Source organism: Seriola dumerili, unplaced genomic scaffold, assembly GCF_002260705.1.
Source record: "Seriola dumerili isolate Sdu_G_001 unplaced genomic scaffold, Sdu_1.0 BDQW01000110.1, whole genome shotgun sequence".
Classification (NCBI taxonomy): Eukaryota; Metazoa; Chordata; class Actinopteri; order Carangiformes; family Carangidae; genus Seriola; species Seriola dumerili.
The window spans coordinates 1,902,734-1,929,170 of record NW_019174365.1 but is presented as its reverse complement, the minus strand read 5'-3'; the positions used below and the strand labels follow the sequence as shown (position 1 = coordinate 1,929,170).

Below are 26,437 nucleotides of genomic sequence, written 5' to 3'. Positions count from 1 at the left end.
TTAGACTCTGTTTTTTAGAGAAAATATATATATATATATATATATATATATATATATATATATATTGCAGTGTTTATGTTTTATGAATTTCCCTATAGTTTAATAGAACGGAATCACATAAATGTTATTTTTAAAGCAGCTTTCAATCTCTGTGCTGGCATATACCTGACTAAATCAGCTACACTGTCTGTGTGTGTGTGTGTGTGTGTGTGTGTGTGTGTGTGTGTGTGTGTGTGTGTGCCACCAAAAGCATGGTCTCTGAGCCTCAATGAGGTCTCAACAAACGTAGCATACTCTGCATGCCATACCATCATCTCACTTTCCTCATGTCACTATTCGATCTTCCCTTTCGCTGTTTATTTTTCAGTCTCAAGGTCAGCATTAGCTGGCATAATCGGGCAGGATACCACCACACCGCATCCAGCATCTATTTGGTTTACAACACTGCAGTCTACAGCGCACATGCTTGAAGCACCTGCCAACCCATCCCCACTGTAAAGCGCAGGGAAACATTTATAGTCCTGACAGTGATTATTCTGTCTCTGCCAAGAATCTTGCAAAATAGGCCGTTGTAGTCGATGAAGGGAAGTGATTCTGTTATTCCAAGGTTCTGTCCTGCCAGCTGGTTGATGTGTGAGAATGTTGGGACGTCATGTTTGAGTGATATTTGCATACCATCCTGAACGCTTGGTATGGAGAGAAAGTCTTAGCATTATGTGCCTTGTGTTAGAATAGTCAACCTTAACGGAATCCCGTTTCCAATTATACATGGGAAATGATCAAATTCTAAAGAGAGATTTGTATCAGGCAGTAAGTGAATTAAAGAAGGTGAGTGAAGAATTTTTCATCAATATATGTAACTGCAGAATTAGTTGCGATGGCATGTTCTAATGCTAATAAATGAGCGTGATTATCACAGTCGCAGACAGTCTCCCTTTTCATCTGCTTTGTGCTTCCATTTGGGCCAATTTGGGAGGCCACAAATTTGATTCTCGGCAGAATCCTCTGAGGCAAATCGCAAAATGTTCATAGAAAGTCACTCAGAGGAGCTGTAGAGAGGAGGAAAAATGATCAGTGGCAGAACTTTTCACCATCCAGGAAAAATCCTACATTTCCTTGGAAAAAAATGTCAACAGGGATAAGTGGCCACAACACATGCAGGCATTTCAGACAGTGTAGAGCCATTCAATTTACATGCAACACTGTTAGTGTTAATCAAATGTAGAAAATTATCATTTTCCAATTATAAATGGGATTTGTCTGTAATGCAACACAAGCCTCTCAAGTCAGTGAGCTGACACAGTCTCCCTAAGCCTCGCAGCAAAGTAAGTGGCATATTTCTAAACAAAAAATAGTCACAAAAAAAGTCCTAAAAAAAACAAGACAGGATCTATTTACATGTAAATAAACATTTGTAGATGCAAAGGAAACCTAGCAATCCCGCTGATTGATGTCAAAGTGTAGGGATAGAGAGAAAAAAAAGTTGCCTCACTTTTTCAGGCAAATTCCTGGACTTGCAGCACCTGCAGGTTTTGTGATTAATATCCGGGCTTTGACATCATGTAATCTGCCAGACACAGTTCCATGATAGCTTCTATTTTCTCTGCATCATCTGCCGCTGTGTTCAACGAGCCCAATGGTGAGCAATTTTCAAATCTGGGTTGCGAGAGTAATACTGTCCACTTTTGTCTTCAGAGATACAGACTTCATTCTCACACTGTGCTCTTCTTGTCTTTCTCTGCATTTGGATGCAAATGTGGCACCAAGTCGCTGACTGAAGGAAAAACAAAAAACAAAAAAACAACACACTTCAATGTGTTACAAAAGCTTTCACCCTCTCTGACTTAGCCACACTAGTGATAAGATCTATAACAACCAAAGAATAAGACTAATTTAATAAGTGGATGACTAGTTTCGGACCTGTAAGAAAACTGATAAATGGGGGACGGATGAATGTATGGACGGCTGGTGGAAGGGGCTGCAGCGCTACCGCTCCTCCTCCACCTCCACGCCTTCAAAAGAAGCACTTGAGCTGACTAATGTCCCACCACTTGTGCTCATCCATATGCAAATGTATGCAGCAAGGTGCTCCAAAATCTAATCACATTATCTCCTGTATAGGGGATGCTTGTGATATAAGTATGAAATGTGATACCAAAGCTGTGAAAACATTAAGGCATGATAATTGCATGTTTGCATGGATATGAGCTTTTTTGCTTTTAGAATATTTCTGGCAGAAGGCCGCAAGAGCTAAGAAGGACTTCTACTAGCAGGGAGATGTGGGATGATCTTTATTCTGTTGCAACTATTTAAAAACGTGTAAATGCAGTGCTAATGTGCTACAGTATGTTTTGATGGCATTACGGGTATAATGTGATTGACAGTTTATTGCTATCAGCTGAGAGGAATATCAGTGAACTAGTCCATAGTCAGTGTGAGATGATGCCAAACTAACCCATGTTACAAACATGCAGAATTATCCTTTAAAAAGGGGGAAATTTGAATACAGCTGTGCATGTGCACTTGCTGTATTTGGAAACTGCGCGTGCTGACGTCACGATAGGCGATGGCAGTGGAGGTAGAAAGAGCGGGAGGGAGGGAGGGGAGGAGGTTGTGGTGGGGTTGGGGGTGTGGGGGTGGGTGCGGGGGGGGTGTTCCGTTTGTGAACGCGCCTGACGGATCCCCGGCGGAGGGGCAGCGAGGGCGCGCATCTCTGTCCTCCGCTTGTGAAGCGACTGCAGGGGAGCCAGATGCCCGACTGCGAGCCGCTGCCTGTGGATACCTATCCCAAATGCCAGAGCAGGCGAGAACCACAGACACATTTCACCCTCTGGCAGTGAGCGGAGTAAGAATTGTTTTTTATGTTTTCCTCCTCCTCCTCCTCCTCCTCCTCCTCCTCCTCTTCCCTCTCCCCTCCAGCTTGCCTCGCTCTCTCTGTTTCAACCTCTGCTTCAGATGAGGAGCTTCCTTGGACTTGGAGTACCGGGCATCAGTAGAAAAAAACCCCGTTATCCCACAGCTCTGCCCCTGCTGCTGCGGCGCTGCTGCCTGTGAGCGCGTCCTCTCGCTGCTTGGGAATATACAGCTTTGCCTATATGCGCAAAACCATGGAGATTATATGACGTGGATTTATTTTTTGAACAAAACTGGACATCTACAGTAACGACGTCCCTTCTCTTTTTTTTTCCATTTTTGTTTTTTTGCATTGCCTTTTGGCGTTCCTCTCTTCTGTTCTTTCCTTTGATCTACATGGCTACTTTATGATTTCATGTCCTTAGCGGTTCTTCCTTGTTTTTATTTATTTATTTATCTATTTATTTATTTATTTATTTTGTACACTTCTTATTTTTTTTGGTCCGTTTCGGAGGCGCAGAAGTGGGATGCCTCGCAGAGAACATTTGTGGGGAGAAGAATCCGCGCAGCAGCAGCGAGGAGGCTGAATGAATGATAGTCTCCCTCTCCATCTGAGACGTGCCATGGATGGGAAACTTAATTTGTTTCCACGGAACCGATCGGGGAATAGCCGTCGCATCAAATAACTAGGCTACCGCTGACAGCGATCAGGTAACGTGTTCTGTCCATTAACCTCCACATTAAGAACATGTAAAAAAAAAAAAAAAAAAAAAAAAAAAAAAAATCGTTGGACTGTTTCTTTGCGCCATGTAGGCTACTCCAGATTGCTTTGCAGTCTGTCGGCTTATTTATTTATTTATTTCATTCTTCTCATCCTTGTGTAAAGATCATAGTGTGTGTAAGTGTAGTCCAGTTTCTACTGGCGCATAGATTCTCAGATTGACAAGAGACGCTGGACAGTCATTTTTCTTCAGTCCGGGCTGTTTTCACCGACACTGAACTATAGATATCGGGGATGTGTGATCTGTGAACCTGAACGGAAGTACCGGCCACAGAAAAAAAAAACAAAAAAAAACAATGCCCAAATACATCTCAGCAGTTGAATTTCAGCCCGTTAGTTGAGCACAGGTGGACGGCGTCAGCCTCCTGAGTGCTGAATCCCTCAGTGGGAGACACAGAGAGCTGTATGGTTGCCTCTAAAGCCGCTGGAAGACCTGTAACTTTGCGCAGTGGCCAAAAGAAACACACTCACACACTCACTCACGCACACACACACAGCGCATCGTGCGCAAACAGCCTGCACAGACACTTTAATTTCCACCTTCCATACACTGACTCGCCTTTCTCAACGCATTCACATGCTCACGTCCGCACCTCTACCCCTCAACACACGCACGCACGCACTCACACACTCACACACACACACACACACACACACACACACACAAGGGCGCGCGCGCGCGCACAAGGATGGTGTTCTCCTGCCTAGAACAGGGGGGTTTTCCACGATGCCATTTTGAGTTTAGAATAACATGTATAAATCAGAGCCGCACCGAAGCTTCTTTAACTGAGCTCCTAATGGCTGGAGATGATTGCTGGCACGAGGACGTCTCCTCCGTGGCCCTGTTCACGTACAGCATTAGGTTAGAGGGCTGATGCCGATGCCCCCCCCCCCCCCCCCCCCCCCCCCCCCCTGTGCGCACTGTGCGCCTGGGTGAGTGAGTGCCTTCTCCCGGTGAATGCTAAAGAGCCAGGATGTACCAAAGACGCCAGTGAGCGTGCACTGGGGATTGAAAGGGGGCTGCTTGACTTACATCCGTACTGGCATCTCACCACGCAACAGAAAGCCCTTTGAAAGCTACCTGATCACGCACTGAGGTCCGATTTATTTGTGCGGGGCGCCTCTCGCTGTGGCGTGCGTCTGCCGCAGTGCCGCTTCTCGTTACCATACCTCCTCCCAGTCTATTCCCTGTTATCTTCAGTTAAACGATAAGTATGCGGTGGGGTTTTTATGGAGCTCCTCAGACGTCCCCCTCCCACCAACACCACCACCTCCACCCCCACAGGGTAGCGAGCAGGTGGCTCCGGTGACGCTGAGCGGGAATGACAACCGGGACGCGACAACAGGAGTGCAAAGGAGCCTCCGAGCATCCTCTCTGCTTGTGTGCGTGTGTGTGTCTGTCTGACTCTCTATACCCATCTGTTGAGCATGCAGTGTGCTCGCGCACCTGAAAACAAACTCCCCATCGCTACGATCAAATCCCCTTAAATAATGACGGGTTGTAACACACATGGCAGCAGCGACCTCCATCATTTTTACTCCCCAAGTAGCCATCTGTGGCATGTTGAACAATTTCCTTACAATATTACCACTTATTCCACCACTGAGTAGAGCCAAACTCCACTAGAGCAGCCTGTGGGTGAACAGGTGGAGGCTATTTAACAGGGACACTGATTCATGAGCAGTGACTGTCTCTTTTGGTTCTTGGCACCATTCAGGATTTGGATTAGCAGGTCAGAGTTAGCCATATTACTCATATTCTCAGAGGAAGTTCATCAATCATGTAATAGATTTTTAAAGAAAACCATACAGTATGACCACAGAACAATATTAAAGAAATATGATACTGACTTTCCATTTCGAGATCTCTCTGTTCTCTGTACCTCCACCCTGAGCATTGAATAACCATAACCTCACCTCATCTCTCCTTTTTTTTTTCTTTTAAATGCAGTGAAGAACCTCGTTTGTTTTATGTCTCGGGGCTGCTGTCGGAACTAATGGAACCGGCGGGGCCGTGTCCCCTTTTAGCAGAGATGAGAGACCCACGGGTGATGGCTCATGAGTTGGATGTGAGAGGAGGCTCCTTTTTAACCCTGCCGGGTGGAGGACAAAAGGTGGTCAGGGGGCAGCGGTTCACTAAAGCTGTGGAAAAGTCCCTTCACAGCCTTAATATCATCTGCAGCAAAAACAAAAAACAAAAAAAAAACTTCCAAGCCTGCTTATATCCACTCAGTGGATCTGTGTTCTGTTCATCCTGAGAACATGTGAAGCAGAGACTAATGAGCTTATAGAACACTGGTTCTTGATGCTGCACGGCTTTGATTTCTTTAATGGGGCTTCCATGTAAAGTTGTGAGGATTTGTTTCTCTTGGTTATGACTAAGAAAAGTAAAAGGTCAAATCTGGGCTAACTTTTTTTGATTTAAAGTGAGTGTCACCCAATAATTACCCACAGAAACCATACTCATGTTAACCTCCCTGTGGTGTGTGATACATATTTTTTTACATTTGTTTTCCCGAAAAGGCCTAATATAACTGTTTATAAAGCATAAGGGCACATAAATTAGAATTTAATTTTGTTCATAGTTGCTTTCATGAAACAAAAATGCATTTTCTCACTCATAGCCTGATAGTTTTTGTTTCATTTGACCAGATTTTTGTTAAGGGGCCCTGCACGTTTAAGTGGATCCAAATACAGAACACACCACATATGTAATCTCTTTTATTTCTCAAGTCAACATGAAACCTGAAAATTGAGAGCCAGAATGGGCAGCTCAACTGGCTGCAGGCAAAAGCAGTAAACTAGGGGGCAGAACTGACTGAAGTGGAGGGAGCATGGCGCTGGTGACTCCGAAACCCAGCAACCAGAATCTGTAACAACAGGGCTTTTACAGTGCAGTGAGCTTGGCAAGTGAGGCAAAGGAGGAGGCTGATCAGTCCCCACCAATGGGATTCCTGTCAACTGCTGTGAATGCCAAGGGAGCGACAACCTCACATTCAGCACCATGGACAGCAATCATGGGATCCTCTGGTTTATGCACAGACCACTTTACACAGGTTTCAATGGGAGGTATTTTCTAAAGAAAAACACACTGCACTCAAAATACTTGTGACAGTGTCTTCTGTGGGTAACCCAGAGCAAATGCACTGTATACAGTATGACAGTCAACCTGGTCAAATAAAAACATAACTATTGATCTCTACTAGGCCAAATATCACTACTGTAGAGAAGTAAGTGAGAAAATATGTTTGTATTTATTGATTGAACTGGACCTAAGAAAAGGGTTTCAGGTATTGGTGTAAGACTGTTTATAAAGTTTATAGTTTCTCATTTTAATTTAAAACCAACCAAGTGGATTTTATTAATAATAATGTTCTTTGCAAAAGAACATACTGCATTTGTGGTACATGATCTCTTAGAGTTCAGAGCTGGCATCTGTTTTGTTCGTATTTTCATTTATTTTGTGTGCCAGAAGCAAAAGCCTCCGCTCTGGGTTTGTGTGTCCCTCACCAAACTGGCCAAGGTCAGTGTCCACAAAGATCTCCAGAGATCTCTCTAGCACTTCTTGCAAGAGCTTCTTCCAGGCGGAGTGATGCAAGTGCATCAGTCACAGATACAGTTTGTGGGGCTACCACAGAGTGACGTGTTGGCAAGATGGAGAGGCCTTATACAACATATCGCCCAAAGCTACAGTACAAGAGCTGATGTCATACGTGGTCACAGTGTTTTTGTTTTTTCAGGTGTAATTATTGGGTGCTATGAGTCACAGAAAGGACTCGCTGCAAGGCTGGATGCACAGCTGGATACCTTAAGGAAATCATATGCAGAAAAAAAAAATCATTACAGAATGAAGATATGAAATTGGTCCATTTTGACCAAAGCACTACAGGAAGGTTAAACGGGACAGAGAAATGAGACTGCGAGTAATGACTGCGCTACCTTTCGAATGATTGTCTGAGCAGCTGCTGGAAATGCAACTCAAATGAAAGTGGGACACATATCAGCTGAAGATGAATGAAAACCACCCAGCTCTGTGGCAGTTTTATAAGGCCTGTAAATGTGATACTAATAACATCTTCAATATCCGCTCACGTGTCATGCACTAATGCTGGCATTGCTGAATCTTTCTCCCTCTCCCTCTGTCACACACACACACACACACACACACAGACACACACACACACAGACACACACACACACAGACACACACACACACAGACACACACACACACAGACACACACACACACAGACACACACACACACAGACACACACACACACAGACACACACACACACATATACACTGCACACACACACCTCTCTCTCTCACTCTCTTTCTATCTCACATCTCACTTTCACTCAAGCAACTCTGATGGGCAAATGTGTGAGGGAGTGTGCACCAACACACACGCAGCGGGAGGAAGAAAATACAACACACAAAGTGATGGTGGCACATCAAGCTCTGTGTGTGTTCATGTGTTCATTTGTGTGTGTGTGTGTGTGTGTGTGTGTGTGTGTGTGTGTGTGTGTGTGTGTGTGTGTGTGTGTGTGTGTGTGTGTATGTGCGCATGCATTCTGTTTAAATAATGCATATGGACCAGGGGCCAGGCGACAGCTTGGTCTTGCCTGGATCACTGCACCCTGGCTGGACCATTGTTCCTCCGACATCCCCCTCCCCTTCCCTCTTACACACACAAACACACACTTGCTACCCTTTGCCGGCCTTTCCCTAACAGGCTTCCTGCTCTCTATTCCTCCTCCATCTCTTTTCCTTCTGTTCTTTACCCGTCCAGCTACCCGATTGCTCTCCTATTATATTGGAGCTCTTCTAATTTCCTGTGATTTCCCATCTTGGCCTTGTTGTTTTGAAATCGTCAAATCAGTGACTATTTTTGATGAACCGCTCCCATGAGTGGTCTGCACTGGTAAGTCCTAGGTGGATGTATTATTTTAAGCTGGTCTTGGCTATCTTCTTCTATCAGTGTGGCCGGTTGAGCCTTTTTAAGTAACACGCACCGACAACAAGTCTTAAGACTTCACATCATCACATCTCGAAACTCTGCTGTCAGCTCCTTGCACATCACCAGCCCAGGCCACTGCTTAGCAAGGGAGAGAGTGCCGAGGAGGAAAATACTTAAAAAATGATCGTAAGATATGAGCATGTTTAGGTTCAAGCGTGGGTCAGAGGGATGAATACACTTGCATGCTGAAGTTGCTTAGTTGAGATTTTTTTTAAATCCAGACAGGCTGAAAGGAGAAAAAGTTAAAGATTTTGTCAGGGTAAGGATCTACTTATCTCCTCTCCTCTCCTCAGCTTCATACACAATATTGTGCCTTCTTACTTCATATGCTCTGCCATGCTCCATTTGGAGTCACAGATGCCTCTGTCACTAGGGCGGCATTCATTTGGCGCGGCCCCGGGTGACTGTGTCAATATTTGCACTCGGTGCCATTTTGGTTTGGGGTGCTCTGTAAGCATGACTGGGCCTGGGCGAGGCTCGGGCTAAAGGAAAGGCAACAGGAAACAAATGTCCCAGCCCTATAGACTCGCTCTCTACAATTAATTAAGCCTTTTGGCAAGAAAAGTGAAAGGATGGGCCTCCTTGGGAACAGATAGGTTGGGGTTTGAGGAAGGATGAGGGGTGGGGGAGAGAGAAAACAAAACAAATTAATTGCCTTGAATCGCGGAGATAATTCACATCTCTGATTAATATTGATCGCACGAGGGATAAGAAACTGCCACAATACAACCATAGAGAACAGTTAATTCAATGAGTTTTATGTTAATAACGCTCTTTGTGCAAAGATGAACAAGGAGTCTTTGCTGGGCAATGACTGCGCAATTTGAGGTTGTTACTTGGTGTGCTTTGATCTGTGATTTTGTGTTTATGCGTGTGTGTGTGTGTATGTGTGTGTGTGTATGTGCTCTTGTTTGTTGACTGACTGTGTCCCAGCAGTAATATTTGCCTTTTATGTAATGTTTTTTATAATGTGTGGCCTCTGGGGGATGGAGAAAGAGCAAGAGCTGGCAGATTGTATTGATTCAGAGCATCTAAAGCTGTGACTTTATGGTGCAGTACAGGAGGGCCCATGAGGATAGCCTAAGCTAACATGTTTTCATGATTGCTTTTTCATGGGTTGCTCCTCAGCCTTTTCATTCTCATCCCATCTCTATGTCTTTCTCTCCTTCTTGTTTGTCTCTATCTCTTCTTCTGTTTGCCATGACACGATCATGCACACCACTCCAAAATTTTGCTTTGCTTTTTGCTGATTTCTGTTATGTAATGCAGAGTCCCCACATCCACAGAAACACACACACACACACACAAACATAAAGTTGCTCTCCTTTGCAGCTCACGCACAAGCAGGCGGCTAGTGCTTAACTCAGCGTTCAGAGGGCGGAGACTCATCTGCCTTAGCACATTGCCCTCGTCATCAGCAGAGCGCCCTGCTGTGACACCCGTCGGCCTCTATTACAACTCCATATAGAGTGGGGTGCTCTGTGTTTGCAGGCCAACAAGTGGAATGCCGTGCTCTGCTGAAGCAGATGGAAGGAGCCCAGACTGCTTTGCCGTGTGATCTGATGGGATCTGATGTGTGTATGTGCATTTGTGTGTCCACTGCTGCAAGTTCGGACTCAGTGAATACAGCATCTCATGCATCTGAGTGCTTTTACTCCGAGACAATGTAATGTAACTTAAGTGGAACATGCTGCAGGCTTTTTAAAGTGGTAGAACAACAGCAGCAAAATTCAGAGGAGGTTAAAGTAGTGAGTCATTTCTACAGTTTTATTAGGTTAACATTGTGCTTTTGTGTCACAACTATATTGTGTCTCCATTTTAGGAATATACAGGAAAATGTCTCCTACCTCTCTGTAACTCACATTTATGATAATGAAAAGCCCTGACTTTCCTAGTCATATTCATCTTATCCAACACTTTGGGTAAAAGGAGTTTGACTCCTGACAGCTCGCGACTGATCTTTATATTTACCTTTGGTAAAGAAGAGGGAATATGTATAACTGAGCTGGGAATTATCTTGAACAAGGGCTTCTACGTCTCCCCGGTGCTGTTGCTGTAAATGAAGTGTGTTGTGAAATGTGCTCAGCTTGCCTGAATGAAGACAGACGGAGCCAGACATTCAGTAGTAACCTGCTGTGATTTTACTGTATGTGCTGCCAGTTTTTATGTTAAATAGGTCTGTGTGCTTTATGTGTCTGTGTGTACCTTAATGCATGTGCAATGATCTGTGTTTGTGTATGTGTGCGTGCGTGCGTGCGTGCGTGTGTGTGTAGAACCTCCCCAGGTCCAGTGGCCTGTCAGAGCTGCAGCTTGTGTGGTTTTGTGAGGAAACTAAGTGGACAGGTGGAATTCCAGCCCAAAGGCATGCTGGGTGGACTCACAGCATGGCAGGTGTGGACATTTGACAGTAGAGAGTTGCCATGGAAACGATATTAGCCGAATCCCATTGGTACATAGCCGTATTGTCATGTTTCCTGCACATGTTAAAATCTTGGAATGGAGATTCATGGAGACTGAATGAGAGTCCATGCATTTTTTGTACCCTGCTTTCATTACACACATCCCTCAGGATCTAAATCCTGATTTCTTTTGAATGGTTCCATGCAAGAGCTACAGCGGGAGACAGAAGACAGAGGCAGGAAGGGAGAGGAATTTTCACCAGTTCTATCATAGCTTTAGGATGTGCATATATGAAGCAGCATGCAAATGTGGCTCTGCACAGTGGTTAAAAGTCTGCTGATGTTAGTGAAGTCAGGCTCATTTACAGAGAGCAGGTTAGTAAAGAAAAGAAAAGTGCAAGTAACAACATGTTAAAGGGAACAGGGCCATTTTTAGTAATGTGTGTGAGTATTTTTTGAAAAGGATGAATATCTACTGGACAAAGAAGCATATCTGACTGTTAGACATAGAAAATCCTGCATTTTTGTCCCTAAAACACTCCCATAGCTCTTAGGCTATGTGCACCTATGTCACCGATACTACAACTGGCAGATTCCGACTACATCTTTAACCTCAACCTAAACTTATTACAGCCCAACGCCACCTGGAATAACTGCTCCGAGGGTGACGTCAGGGGCAAAATAATGCAGAAAATCTATGTAATAGCACATGCCAACTTCTATCTACTTCACCGCAACTTCAATTTTCAACTTATATAGAGGCCTGGACCTCACTGGGTGTGCGAGTGGTGCAGAGTGGCAGTGAGTGGAGCGATGTGATTTTGTGTGGAGTAGGTTTTTTTTTCTTTTTTCTTTTTTCAAAAGTCGCGGTTTTGGTTCTCTCTCATGTCTCCAAAGTGCATTTGATTGCTCTTGTGCTTCTGTTGTCTGTGTCTTTTGCCCGCTAACATCAAGTGTATGTGTCCCTAAATGGCAATACAGATGTTTGCTTTAACAACACAAAGCGGCTGTGTTTGTGGATTGTGTGTGTGTGTGTGTGCGTGCGTGCGCGTGTGTGACAGTTCAGACTGACTGATTTCAAACTTTATAAGGAGCTCCAGTTATTTCCCTTCAGACCACCATCTTTTGTTGCTGTCTGTGTACATTCATCAAGTGGAGTTATACACTACAGCTCGCTGTAACAGCAAAATCTTACTCTATTTGAAACATTGTCATCCTGAGTTGGCATGTCTTCGTCTGGGTTTTTTTTTGCGATCCACAGTAAATCTGGATCTTTATGCCTCTATGGATTGACGTTGCATGCAGTCATGCCACCATTAAATTTCAATTAGGTTTGAACAATGCAACCGAGGGGCAGAGTTCATATCCACATCTGCTGTGGAGAGAATGTGGAGTTTGTTTTTAATGCAATTTGTAATTAAGTTTTACAGAGAACTTTTTTTTATTTAGGAGTTGGATTTGGTTCATAGGTTGCATAGTTTTTTTCATGAAATATGCTGGCTCAGTTGCATGGTATTTAAAACTTAAAAAGAACGACTTCTTTAAATTTTAATATTAGCACCCCCACATGGCTGCTGACATCATTGTTGAGAAAGGTCCACTCTGGTTCCTGTGTTTACAGTCTATCATCTCAGGGGAAATTACACAAATGTATTAACATGGTCAACAATGAGGAAACAGCCTCTAAAAAACAAGCCTTGCAGTTTTAAATGTCTAAAAATGAGTTACTGAAGTTAATAACTTGACTCTGATTTTCATGGAGTACCACAGAGAGGTGCTGGTCTTTCGGAGCAGGACCGGGGTCCCTCCACAGATGTGTTGTGTAATTTACCGTCTCCCCGCTGAACGTCGTGACCACAGGCTGTGTCATCATGTGGCCCTCCCGCTACCTTCACAGCAATTAGACAGGTAGATGAAATGAGAGAGTTGCAGAGGCCAGCAGTGTAATTAAACATGGAGTGAGAGGCCACCGGGCTCCTGTGAAGTGATACCCCTCCCCCGCTCGACCACACACTGTGTACAGGCATTGCCACAGTGGCCCGTCTTTGTGTGTGTGTGTGTGTGTGTGTGTGTGTGTGTGCTCTTCATCAATATGTTTTATCGGTTCTGTACACATACTGTGTGTGTGTGTGTGTGTGTGTGTGTGTGTGCTCTTCATCTATATGTTTTTTAGGTTCTGTACACATACTGTGTGTGTGTGTGTGTGTGTGTGTGTGTGTATCCTGCTGGCAGGTAGAAGTGTACACAGAAGCACATTCACGCAAACACACAAAACCTGCGTTCAACAGACAAAGCCGACATAACACACTTACTCATTAACACCTTTAATATCTGCAGCTAATCATCATCTGTACCATCCGTATGGATACCTCAAAAAGGCGCCCACACATTTTAACACATACTCCATGTACTGTACTATATTCATACCTTACACATATATTGTGATATTCTGCAAGCAAAGAAGAATCTTACTTCTTGCGTTAAGAACAGAGCTGTAGTGTAGCCAGACTTAGCATGAAGACATAAGCTATCTTGTTTGTGTGAACATAATAGAAATGTACTAATGACTGATTTCAGTGGGGGGTGGGGGGTGGGGGGGTGCACCTTGGAGCTGAGACTGGTTTCAGCAGGATAAGTAGCAAACAGTAGCCTAGATAAACTATGTGGTTACCTTCATGCCCCTTTTACAGGTTTACTTTTCATTGGCATCACGTCTAAGAAGTTCAAGTGCTTTGCTCTTTTTGTAGAAACATAACTTTTAGATTAATTCAACTGTGTTCTCCTTCACTCAACCTTTTCTGAATCATTCAAGAAAAAGAAAAAAAGTTCCCACAGCTCCAGTTCCGTTACTGATTGAATTTTAAGTAATTTTTTCATCTTTCTTTTTGTTTCATGGGTACAAATCATGTCGCTACTGTATGTTCAGAATGTGTAGTTACAGTATAGTGCAAATGTTTAGAAAGACAACATGTCAAATGTAGAGATATAGTACAAATCACATACTGTATGTAGGAGTTGAAAAAAATCATTGTGCTGCAAGGATGTTTTCTGTGACCAGATTAAAGCATGTTGTGTTCTCACAAACTGGTCAAACGGAGCGACTAATAACACCCCCCATTGACGGGTTACGTGGTTTATAGACAGTAGAAGCACCAAAAATGATAGTTGGAGCTCTGATTTGTCTCACATTATCTGGTCTGTGCTGAAACCACTCCCATGAGAGTGCTCCGCTGACATGGTGGTGGTTTGCTTTGCAGTAAATAGAGGCTGTAAAAAGATCTAATTGACTTGTTTGTCGGCCAAGCGGAATTCTAAAGCTTTGTGACATACTGCTCGGCCATATTTTGCTACTGCTTACTGGAAACTAACATGGCCATATGCAATTTGAGATATTAATCAGTTGGTGTTTCCCTTCTGAATTATAATGAGATGCCCCCCGGGTCTTGCAGAAACCTTATATATCCAAAGACTAACCCTTTCTGGAATTCATGAACGTACAGGGCAACTGTCCGAGCCCTGATCTTTTTTAATGTATGATTTTCAATGCAGGATAATAAAACATCTTAAGGAGCAGATGGCACAATTAGAGTTAAAGGGTTTCCATGTATGTGGAGGATGGTAATCCATTTAAGAACTCAACCCTGGAACATAGCTCAATGGATGTCTCATCAAATAACTAAAATTTAATCAGTAATACTTTCATGTTTTTTTTATCTCCAGTCATCTTTCTTTCAGAAGGTTGCACAGCTTTGTTGCTTGTATGCAATCATCCCTCATGCGAGTGTCACACTTAGTTTTATAATCATTTTAATTTTAGTGCACAGACATATTTCTCCATTTCTTATGTATGTATCCCCTTTGCGCAGTATATAGAAACTGTACCATACATAGCCAGATGTGTATCACAGCTGTCATCGCCATTTTACACCACATCTTCTTAGTTATGTCGGAGCGTGTCTTTACAAACTGAACAGATAACATTCCCACAGTGGGATCTTCGCCTCTGCAGGAACGGAACTGCATGCGTATTCCCCCGCATCCTCTCTATTCTTTCTTTGGTGAATTACCACTTTCCTCCTGAGCCCTGTGTTGTCTGCATCGTCACACACCGAGCAGTGAGAGCCGCACACATGCTACGCACACATTGTGACACACCAAATCTTGTCATATTAAAATTACAGCTCAGCAAGTGCTATCATCCAAGCTTATTTCCTGAGCTGTACTCTTCCTCTAGAGGTGCTCCCTGTTACTGGGTTCTTTTCTTCTCTCTGGTTGGGAGGCGCACCGGCATATTGTGTAGCCCTCTGATTTTTTACATTGTACAGACGCATGAAAGCACAAGAAATATAGAGTAAACGGGGTGATTCCTTCCAAGTTGTTAAGTGCTTAGTAATCTCGTTTTAAATGAATTATTTAAGACATTTTAACCTTATTTGTGTACACAGAAACATCTACTGGCACAAATATAATCTCTTCTTTGATACATCTGGAGCTTTTTTAGCACACTTGCAAGCGGTCACTACACATGAACATTAAAATCACCCATTAATACCGTATGACTTTCTCTATATTTGCTCTAGTGAAGAAGAAAATCCCCGGTGATGCTTAGATAGGTTTTATTGCTCACGGCCTTGACAGCATTTTAATTCCCCTTGCGGTTCCAGTATCATAGCAGCCCAATCTCTTCTCGCCACACCATCAGCACCTTTCTCCCGGACCCAATTTAGCTGGCGATCCTAAATCTAGAATGCTCGAGACCTGTGAGATTCAGAACAGCGCTCTTTGTGGAATAGCACCCTAGCACCTTAAAGGAATAGACCGCCTCGGAATGTAATTAGATGCTGCCAATCTCTCGCGTTTGCTCAGGATAGGCGGGGGTCTAGCGGGTGTCTGAATGGAGGTGGTTTATGCATGCAGACCCGTGTCCTTCAGAAGCAGAGCAGAGCAGAGCTCACTTTCAAACCAGTGTATTAAACATCAAAGTATCCAGTTAAAAACGCCCATTGTTATGATTGTCCCCTGTTGGATCTGATCTCATTTACTAAATGATGCCTATTATAAGCCTGTACGTCTTGAACAATGCAGCTAGGCAATGTTATTTGTTTGCTTTTCAACAAAAGTGTTCATCTGCTGGGAATATTGAAGATGGATTAGATCGTTAAATATCTCATAGCTTATCCGCGTACCTGTTTTACAACATTTGTGAATAAAAATCACACTTAAGTGATGATAACATAAGAATATCAGCTGCAACTGAATCACCATGTACTCTCTCGACAGATCTGATGGCCGGTAAGGTTTATCAGTACCGTATAGTAGCTGATGGTGTGTTAAACCCTGATACGAGTGTGGTTTAAATCCTATAGAGCTTAAGCTATGATGAGAAAGCTTATGGGACTCTTGCCTCTACTAAATCTATTTTAGAAGTCATTTGGATGCATAGCGCTGCCATTAATGCTTTTCAGGGTATTTATGATATGGAGAATATACTAAATATGAAATGCTGTTAAGGATCTACCACTGGAAGATTAACCTGTAAAGCGCTAAAAAACCTAATAGATATCCTCATGCTGTAGAGACGTGGGAGGCATTGGATGAAGTGCGCAGACACACACTGCTAATGTATAGGTGCTGAGGACACATGTTGTAGAATCTGCTAAAGACTGACTGCAGTGCACTGGCTTTGTACTCAATATGTGGTCTTCATTCTCCCTTAAGACAAGGTTAAATGGCTGTAAATAATTACTGAGCAAATGGGAGTGCATTTCTGACAACATGAATCATTGTGTAAGTGTGTATGGGAGTGTGTGTGTGTGTGTGTGTGTGTTTCAGTTGTCTGTCATTGTGGATTCACCTATGTGAGCGTGTAGGGAAGTGTCTGGCAGTGCGGTGATAGGACTCTATCTGCCTCTTTCTCGCCTGTGTCCTGTATCTACACTGCTTTACACAGTTACAGGATTATATTTAACAAAATGCGTGTGTGTGTGTGCGTGCATGTGTGTGTGTGTGCATGTACAGATGTGGGTGTACCGTGCATGCTGAAGGCCATCCTGAGTGAGAGCCACTGTCAGAGCTGGACAGCAAAGGGTAACGGCAGGAATAAGAGGCTGCTGGCATTATTAACCCCTCACTGGGTTGAGTGGAACAGGCAATTACGACCAGTCATATGGCTGTCACACTGCCAGAGGGAGACAGCTTTAACACACACACACACACACACACACACAAACATATATATACACACACATCCCCTCACACACATACACAAATAGTATCAGATCCTTTACTTAAAGGATAACATTGTGCCATCACCCTTACTGGTGATGATAACATTGTAATCACCAAGTTAACAGCTGGTATCTGAGTGACAAAAGGAGTCAAACAGGGAAGGAACTTGAGCAGACAATCAGACAGATTTCAACAAACCGCCGCGTTAGCCAGTAAGTCACTCAGGTGCACTCATTTTCCATTTTACCTCCAGTTGGAGTATTTTATGGTCGAAGTGTTGGTTTGTTTACAACCTGACTAATCGTCTCATCCCTCATCTCACTTGCACCACTGGATCGAAGCAATTACTTGGTGAGAACGATGTTAACATAACCAGTAGAAACGATGACAACAACTATGACAGAAAAAAAAAGAGAGATTGAGGTTGCACTAGCACAAATTATCCTTTCAGTAAATGTAGCAATAGTCGAGTCAATTTTATTTAAATGGCCCAAATTCATGAATTTGCCAACAGAGGAGGGATCCCTCTTTCAGCACAGACAGACGGCGATAGGCATTGTTTGCAAAGAGTAGACAGAATAGTAAAATTACAATTTGGACATACAGAATGACGGATTGCAAATGTACAATATTAGAATAATATTGACCTGGGAAGACCTTAAGAAACCTGGACCTGAGCTACATAACCCCTCTCTACCATGAAGACCTCCGAGACTTATACAGTAAACACAGTACAACAATGTAAAATACTCCATTACAGGTAAAAATCCTGCAATCAAAGTCTTACTTAATTGATCACCTACAAGGTATCCAGTAACTACAGCTGAGAAATAAACACTATTTCTCCTTAAGTAAGTAACATAGCTGGAGTAAGTGTTTTTGGTTACATTCCACCCCTGTATACAAACACACACACACACACACACACACACACACATACACGCACACACACACTTCTAAAAAGGTTTTCTGTCTACAAAACATCTGTCTTTTCTGCAACATCTTCCCCCTTTTTGCAGCAGCCCCTTTTCATTGCTGTTATTGTCGTATAAACACTCCACCCACATCAACTCTCCCCTTCTCGCGTTCTATTTCAGCGTGTTAAGCTGCTGGGCACGGCCAAACCTGCTCACAGCAGTATATCTGATCAAATCGATACCCATTTCTCTCTCTCGCACTTTTTCTATTCTTTACCCTCGTTTCTGATTGCGGTTAGGCATGATGGGATGATTGGAAGGCGATACATCCACCGGGTCTGTCTTGTCTTTGTGAGATGGATAGATTAGCGGGGAGGGGTAAGATCAGTGAGAGGGCTTTGCCATGCTGCAACGCAATAAGGTGTTAGCAGATCCATCAGTGTAGCGCACTTAGAGGAAGCCAACCTGAGCTTACTGGACTCACTCGTGATACGATGTAACTCCCCCATCTCGCTTTCCCTTCACGTCCCCCATTAACACCTCATGGGGCCAATAAGGAAAGAGATTGAGATGTCTAGTGGTACCCCCCAAACAATCAGCAACATGGCAGCCATTTTCCAATATTCGCTTCCACCAGTTTTGTCTGTCAGACGTTCATATTTCTCACGTGTCTATTCTCGCTTCTCTGTTCTTTCCTATCCGTGTTGTTGTCCCTTTTTTTGTTTCACATTCTTTCCTCTGCCACACTTGAAGCTGTAGTGTGCAGATTTACTTGCATCTTTTGTGAGAGCTTAATCTTTTCTTTTTTCTTTTTTTTTTTTGCTCTATTCATTGAATCTTCCACCATCCCATTTCCCTAGATGATGATATCTTCCTCTCTCGGTGTGGAGGAAGGTTTATTATTATCTGGATGCAGAGTGTGAGGGATACAGAATGATTTTCTTAGTTTTTTTTTTTGGTTGTTTGTTTTTTGAGACCAGAGGGGGGTCAGTCCGCTGCATCTCTTCTCAGATTTGTTTGTTTTCCCCTACTTTTCTACCATCTTGCTGGCTGCTTTCTTCAGCTGTGTTTTCATGCCTCCATGTGCTGGCTCAGGTCTTGTTAGTTTTAGGAAAATGCAAGCAGCCATACTATTTCATTAGTGCAGCGGGTCCCATCACAGTAGACTAAACACACACACACAAACACACACACTCATCTCAGCCATTTATTCATGGCCCAGCCAGCAGGCCAACACGGTGTTAGCGTATGTGGGGATGTGTGCTGCCTTTGTTTTTTGTCGCTTTTATCAACATCTAAAGATTCTGCTCGTACTTTGTCTTCACACACGTACCTCCGTGTATAGCTGTCCATTTCTATCAGTCTTACCTGTGTCGGTCCCCGCCTAGATCTCATCCCACAGTGTAGACAGACTTAAAAGCTGTGTTCTCTTTCTGAAACCATCTTATATTAGTGGTTTGTTTTCCCTCTTTTTTTTTTTTCTTTTTTTTTAGTCTTACCCGGCATATTATATTTTTCATGTTTTGTATTTTTATTTTGCCAACCTGCTACTATGGTTACGAGCTGGCAGCCTTTGAAAATACTGCTTTTTGTGTGAGTTTTGAAACTCTCTTGTGAGCCTGAGAACATACTCATTTTTTTGTCTTTCTTTCTGTTTCTCCATGTCTTCAAACTGCTTCACTTCCAAGTGCAATGAAGTAAAAATTTCACTTGTACCCCAGGGTATATGGTGATTCTGCAGTTACCAAAGCAAAGTAGTAGGAAAACTCATATAATTAATTCAGCTGAACTCAACCAAAAAACAGAAATAAGGATTTGATTAAAAAAAATATTAAAAATGTACCCACATTTTGAGAATGTGTGAAAACTAGTTAGCAAGAAAGAGGAGAAAATGAAACAGCGAAAAGTAATAAATATTTGAAATAGTTAGCTAAAAGTAATGGATAGTTAAAATAGTTAGCTAAAAGTAGATAGCAAAACAAGTAAGCTAAAAGTATGGGATAAACAGTTGAAATAATTAGTTTATATTTATAGATTTATAGATTTGCAGGAGATAGCAAAAATAGCTAAAAGTATTCAATAAAATGTTGAAACATTTAGCTAAAAGTAATAGATAGCTAGCTAAAAGTAATGAATTAACAGTTGAAATAAGTAGCTAAAAGTAACTGATAAACAGTTGAAAAGGTTAAGTTATGGCTAGTTGAAATAGGTAGTTCAACTGAATGAGAACAGCATTGTAACTATATCTACATTGGTAACATTTAAGTCTCCCTATTTGCAATTTATAAGCAGTTTGTTTAGTGAAGGGTTTATAGCACACTGTAATGTAGTTGTATGCAGGTATATGGACATTTTTCAATTCTTCATTAATGTGGCGTATTTGCAAACAACTTTTAACTTATCCTGTAAATACATATTTTATATTATTATAACTGTGTTTTAGTATATTGTCATCCATTACCTGTTCCACTTATGGTTGCTAACTGAAGTTAAAGTTGTTAACAACTACATTAACACTTATATCTGCTTACAACTACATAATAGTGTGTTATAAAAAATTTAAATGATTTTAAAGGCACTCGTCTGGGAGTACATCAGGCAAAAATAGCTTTGGAACCACTTAGATAACCATTCAACAACTGACTATATTAGCCATTGTTCAGATAAAGTGCAAATGTTTGTCACTCTCTCTCCTCCTCCAGCTTTTTATTTTGCCTAGTGACTCAGCACTGGCTTTGTGGATTCAATCATCACGTATTTATGAGAAGTCCTTAAATGCACTCCATTTCTGGAAGCGTGGTGCTGAAAGAGATTTTCTTTTTGTTTTTTATCCCACTCATCCTTTCTGTGGTTTTTATCTTTGTTGGCAGTCATCCTCCCTGTCTCATTTCCCTCCAACTTACATTCATCTAAAGGTCCTCTAAGGGAACTAATGATGCAACTGAAGCATGAACTCAATCAAAGCTGAGCTCTGATAGGCTGACTAATACATTCCCTTTGCTTGATCAGAACTTTGATTGACACCCTATCACACACTGTGTTTGAAACAAGCCCGCATTAAATGGATTTGTAGCTTTCTTTCACAGGAACAGATTGTTGCTCTCTTTCCCCATACATAATGAATCATAAATGTCAGTTATGGTTATGAACAAAATGGTTGTGATGGATCCTTTTTGTCTGTTGTCAATTAATGACACTCTTTTTTTTTTTGGTTCTTCTTGGCATGCTCGGGTGCTGGAGATCCGATTCAATATGGCCACTTACTCTTAAAGGACCCCTGTCTGTCAGGACCCATATAAGCGGTAACATTTTGGTAATGGTAAAGACAACTGTGTGTGAACAATGTGTAATTGGTATTACTTGTGTCGATGTGGGGTCTATGAGCCCTGCTTATGGAAATGAGGTAGAGTAAGAATTATGGTTAGAAGAATGAGCTGTTGGCATTAGTAGCTGTTATCATAAGCCTATCAGTAGGAATAAGTCTCAAAATCAAAATCGTTAAAAACAAAACTGTAAACCTTTAGACTTAAACAGTGTTGAATGAGAACATAATCCCTTTTATTAAAGACTGAAGCGTAAACACAGACTCAAGCTAATCAAGGCATACAGCAGCTTACCATTAGCCTAGCCAAATTTGTAGTTGTGTGTGTGTGTGTGTGTGTGTATCTGTGTCTGTGTGTGTTTGCGTGCATTTACTGTTCAAGAAATGTTTCTGTATTTTGGTAACATGCATGTGTATGTGTGTGCCTGAAGTAGACCTTCAGCATTGTTGGCTAATAGTGGGATAAATCCATCTAATGAAAGGAACTGGGGGAAAAAAGACATGTCTGAAAATCTCTTCCTGAGCTCATTTGAAAAGCATTCACCCAGCACTTGCCCTGTGAATCGAGGACACAGGCAGTGTGGAGACAGAGACAGACGAGAAGTTTCAGTTTAATCTTTTTATTCACCTTATAACTCAAAGTATTCAGTCCTATTTTTTTTTTTACACTCGATTTTCCTTGAGTTTCCTCCTTCAGGCTCTTAAGTTCAAGTGTGTATTTGGATTATTGTACAATGTTTGGAGAGTATCCCAAACTGTAGTTTTACTGTAGTCCCTTTGCTTAATAAAAATAAAAATGTCTTTGTTTATTTTTCACTGTTCATTCCTCCAGTCAAATCTGGGTTCAGCCCAGGGTAGTGAGTAATGAAGTATGGCTGTAATATCTTCCACTGGCTGACAGCCAAGTCTCATCTCCATACACTTTTTAAACGTGTGTGTGTGTGTGTGTGTGTGTGTGTGTGTGTGTGTGTGTGTGTGTGTGTGTGTGTGTGTGTGTATTTGTGTGTTTGCTGTTTAAGTGGAATGATCTGTCATCACCATCCCTGTCTCCTTCCCGGCAGGATGTTCCATCTTATGCATGCACATTTCAATATAAAATGCACCGTCATGTTCCTGTCATTTGCACTGCCATGATAATAACCCTTCCCAAATTGTAACCTGATCCATCTCAGAGGATAAAGGTGAATGTCTTTAAACCGTCCCCACATTTAAGTTAAAGTGACAGATAACAATTTGATAAATATGGCTTTCACACCTGACTGGGTTCATCTCACGATCACAAAGAAATAAAATTGCCTAAGATTATAATCTTGCAGTGTCTCAACCAATGTAAGTATCCCCTTTGTGACAAGGCCCTGACTCCTTCAGCTGACTTTAATTCTTTATAACCACCATAAACCCAGATACTCCGAAAGCAAATTATCTTGGCAACCAGGCCGGCTCTTATACAATGTGAAATATGCGCTGGGTTGCTGCTCTTTTTGGCAGATGTCTAATATAACTAAGCCTAATTGGACAGAAAAGGCCAATCCCACAGTGGGTACTTAAGTCATTCGGCTCTAGACCTGAAGAAATGCAGAGCTGTTTGGCTACAGAGGGCTATAATGCGCCCTGCATTCATGTGTCACACACACATCATTTCATTTACTAACTCAAACAGGAGGTGTGAGATGCATTTATGCATGTTTTCATGTGGGAATACATGCATGAAAGCATGCATGTGTGTGTGTGTGTGTGTGTGTGTGTGTGTGTATGTATGCACATTTTTGTGTGGGAAATGCAACCAACTGGATCTTGCTTGTTTGAGCTAATGGGAGAACAAGACAGATTCATTATGTTTTCCTCATAGATATTCTACGCAGGGCTTTAAACATGAATAAACACTGACAACAGTGTCATTTATCCTGTCAATTATGTGTTAGACACATGTCTGCAGGGTTAATGATTATGACTGAGTGGCATTCATGTGTACGTACAACACGCAGAAAGAGTCCACTGGGTTTTGTTGCTGTGATATTTGCTTTCTTTAGTGAAATTATACCTTTCACTTTGATATTGTCACCACATCAGTTTTGTTTATGTGCTCACAATAATCACTGTCTGACCCCCAAGCTTCCCTCCCTTTTTTGGCTTTTGCATTAAAGTTGCTGCTCAACAATTATAGCACAGATTTTTCCCTTTCTGCATCGAGAGTCTGGCGCTATATCCAAGGGCATGCGCAGCAGTCATTGTACTGCAACAATGATAAGGAGAAGCAGAGAGCATAGTGTGGGAAGAACACAGCGTCTGATTTGGCTGTAGAGCTGCCTTCTGTCTGATCTTCAGCTAAAAAGGCCCTAACTCCTACAACAGGCTTATAACCCCTCGCTAATCCCCCCTTCTGACTCATTTCACCGCAGTTTGAAGCTCTCTCTTTAAATCTCTTGTTCATTCGCTGCTGTGCGTCTGCACAGACACACACACACAAACGCAAGCATGCACACACACACGCACGCACAGACACACAGACACACACACACACACACACACACACATATATATGCGAGAGACTCTGAATAACAAAACCCTTCAGTTCAAATGGAAATGTCTCGCTGGACCGGTAAATTGCACTGTGAGAAATATCTTTAGCCAAATGTTCGCACACAGGCATGAGCAGAGGCACAAGTACACACCACGCATCCATTTTGTGATTTTGTGTTTAATTATAAGTGCGTGGATGCTAGCCACCCATGACCTCCATTACGGAGTTTTTTTTGTTTTCTTTCAGCGTGCGTTAAATGTTTTCTTGTTTCGGAACATAATGCTTTTCATGGTGAGAGGAAGAAGGACACCCTCAATTGATACCCGCAATACACACAGGCACACACACACACACACACATGCACACACAATTTTCATATTTGTCACATTGCCTGTTCCCTCCTCTCTTATCCTATTCACTCTAAAATTAGCAGATTTTTTTTTTTCTATGCAGACCAAATTGAAAAAAGTGAGTCACTCTGGTAGTGTGACTGTCAAAGGTTTTGAGGGGACAGGAAGTAAACCCCTCCCCTCGACAGGAGGCCTTTGTGTCATTATTAAAGATTAATGTTTTCACGAGCACCGGAGGAATTAGCATTAGTGACGGTTTTAGTGTCAAACGCTTGTTTCAGAGCTGTCACTCGCTCCCGCCTCCTTAAAATGAGACGACTTAATATCATGGCACTAATAATACCACCTCATCACAGTGCCAAAATAGCAAATCACAGCCATGGGTTTTAGCAGTAGGGGCAGAAATAAAAGAAAAAAGGCATGATTCTGTCACGCTGCAGCCTGATAGTGTTCATAAGAAGCTAAAGCTACCTCTATTTATGTCTCTTTCACATTTGATTAGCACAATTGTCCCCTGATTAGCATGTTGGCCCGAACATAAATGGATCCTCTTTCTGCCACACCTGCTTTGGGATAAAGATAAGAAGCATCAATGGCTAACCAGATGATTCTGCTGTTTGGTGATTTTGACAGTTTTAAGCTGAATGACTGCATTTTTTTAATAAATAAATGGAAAGAAGCTTCCATTTCTGCGTAGCTTTTCCTTTTCATTGTTACTGTGCAATAGTCTTCAAGCTCTTTGTTCTATGCATCCGTCTATAAGTGCTCCTTACACTGAATATAATGCAGAATATTCAGAATACTCAGTAGTTGCACATGAAAATTCTCCAGCAGCTCACACTGATAGATTGTCCCACCTTCAGTGTGGCAAGGCAGCTGCACTCTCCATCTTCATTGCCCCAAGGAATTGCATTGCCCAGTCACATGTGAATGGGATGAGAATGTGGTTATGGAGAGATGGTTATTTACCATGCAGAACATATCACCGTCTCCCCATTTAGAACTATTAGGCTCCACATTCAAACAATATTTCAGCCCCTCTTTAAGGCCAGACTATCAAAGGTATTTTTTTTTTCTTTTCATATATGATCCAATTACCTTTGTTCATCAGACAGGAGTTAAATGTCAGTGATTCTCACTGTAATTCGTGTCCTCTTAGCTTCAATACACATATGCTTGGATCCGGATACTAGTACACAGTCTCCTGTGCTGCGAGTAAGATGAGTGTGTAATAGCTCAGTGATGAGGGTGGGCTTATCACCAGGATATATGGACCATTTAGGCCCCCATTACTTAAATGGATATACTGTAGATTCATTGAGCAAAGCAGCCATTGTAATATTTAGACTTGAATGCAGTTGTTGGGAAATTGTCTTTGAAGGGTGGAGGAGCTCTAAGCCTCAAACCTGCATTAATGAGTGTTTTTGATAATATGGAGTCAAATGACTGTGTAATGGGAAAGGGGTCGCTAGTCATGCTTACAATAATACACAGAGTATTAACATCCAACTTTGCAGCTCTACATAGCTTTTATGCCTCTTTTAGCTAACTGTTCTGGTTTCACAGCCTTCACATTTACTCTGTAATCGACTCTGAGCATCATCAACTCTAGCAGCTCCTAGCAATAAAGCTCTGAAACACTGATGCTGCACACCCAGTACTGAATAACAGGCAAAGTTAGAAACTAGCTAGTGAACATTGTAGAGAATATAGCAAGCTAAAGATGCTAATTTGGCAAGAACCCAAACTCTTCTATGTTTGCTAGATGTGTAAGAAGGTGATTTCTTTCTAACAGGTTAGCCGGAACAACTTCATAAGCTAAAGAAATGTTAGCGGTTGTCTATGCGTTAATGTGTTGTGATGTTTTGTCTGCCCCCAGATGGCCAAAAAATATTACGGGAACAGCTTTAACTGTATATAAATGTTGAAAGTAATTATCTGTGACTTCTACATTGACGTTTGTTCTACTTCTCTGTGTTGGCAAGTTGACGTTTTATAATAAAGGGTTTTAACAGGTTAACTCTTGGTCAGTTCTAGTGAAACAC

At 42.2% G+C, this 26,437-nt stretch overlaps 1 protein-coding gene across 1 annotated transcript in view; it reads left to right on the top strand.

The window, feature by feature from the left end:
• The first annotated feature begins 3,511 nt into the window (after positions 1–3,511).
• The window catches only part of adgrb2 (adhesion G protein-coupled receptor B2), a 209,161-nt gene continuing 186,235 nt past the window's right edge, over positions 3,512–26,437 (top strand). The window contains exon 1 of the mRNA XM_022746950.1: positions 3,512–3,564. The gene's annotated coding sequence lies outside the window, so the exon portion shown is untranslated. The remainder of the gene's footprint in view (positions 3,565–26,437) is intronic.